This window comes from Halyomorpha halys, unplaced genomic scaffold (genome assembly GCF_000696795.3).
Source record: "Halyomorpha halys isolate HHAL.00 unplaced genomic scaffold, Hhal_1.1 Scaffold1086.1, whole genome shotgun sequence".
Classification (NCBI taxonomy): domain Eukaryota; kingdom Metazoa; phylum Arthropoda; class Insecta; order Hemiptera; family Pentatomidae; genus Halyomorpha; species Halyomorpha halys.
In genome coordinates this window covers 127245-128624 of record NW_027114939.1, presented here as the reverse complement: position 1 = coordinate 128624, position 1380 = coordinate 127245, and positions in this window count along the sequence as shown.

Genomic DNA, 1380 nt, shown 5'->3' with positions numbered 1-1380 from the left:
GCGAGGTGGCAGGGCAGGAAAGGTCCCAAAAACCCTATTAACATCACCTCATAGCTCCATCTACTGATGCACCCCAACCCCCTCCCCCACACCTCTTTTGATTTCAGACTGTTTCTCTTATCATTTCACTATTATCTATTGTCTTACTTAAAAAAAAAAAATTTGGCTTACTTAACTTTATATTTTGTTTCTTTATTCTTTTTTTTCTTACATATTACTTTAGTTACGTAGATTTTCTTTCCATAACTTTAATTTTTAAATTATTATTATTAAAAATTAAATTATTCAGATTTCGTTGTTTTTTTGCACTATATAACTTTATATTTTTATTTCATTAATTATGTTTTTTTTAGTTACATATTTAATTAGCCTTATATACGCTTTATTTCCCACTTCTCTCATTACTTTATTTTTATCTACTTTTATTCTGTACAATTATTTACTTTAATTTTCTATATATCCTTTTATTTATTGGTTCTTATCTTGATTTTTGTTCTTAGCCCTGATGAAGGCTAGAAATTCTGGCCGAAACGTTGGAAGTAATAAATAAGTTTTTTAATTTATTTGAGGTATTCTCTGAGCGTATCTCCAACCATCTCATGTATATTATCCATGATCAACTATCTTCTCATCCTTAGAAAAATTATTTCCTTTTCTTTTATAATTACATAAGATTTTTAACTAATGTTATGGAAACCAATGGCCAGTCAAGTATTGTTTGATCTGACGCTTACGTAGTAATCAATTGAATTCATTGAATAGTAAGGGGGGGAGAGTGAATGAAGAATGGGTCGGCATAGTAACCTTCGTATCAATGGAATTTATGAATGGAAATTCTCTAAGGCCTCAGTCCTCCTTATATTAATTCTCTTCTCGGCCTGTGTGATATATATATTACAGAATCAGTAATATTATAATTATAATTTATAATATATACTAATATTTGTTTCGCTCTTATCCATAGGTATTACGAGTTTCCTGATATGTTACTTAGAAACTAAACGTAATCCAAAGTGATTACTTTATTTACAGATTAAGATAGTGCTGACATCAGTCCCTATCATATCTACCTGCAGTCAGCCGATGCAAGCACCTATTCCCCGAACTCCCCCACTTCTCCTAATAGAGTTCTGTGGAGCACATAACAGGTTTCGTTTTAAAGTGAACCTGCAATTAACCTTAGCTACTGTCAATTAGTATTCTCACATTGGTCATTGGAAGATAATTTATTTATTTATCGAAAAGAGGCAATGACACAATAATTAAAAGGTTTATTATTTTTTAAATCTGATTTATCAACAAAAAAAATTTTTTAGATACATTTATTTTCATTTGTATGTTTGTATTCTACTACTTCATTTTTAATGCTACTGTAATGGG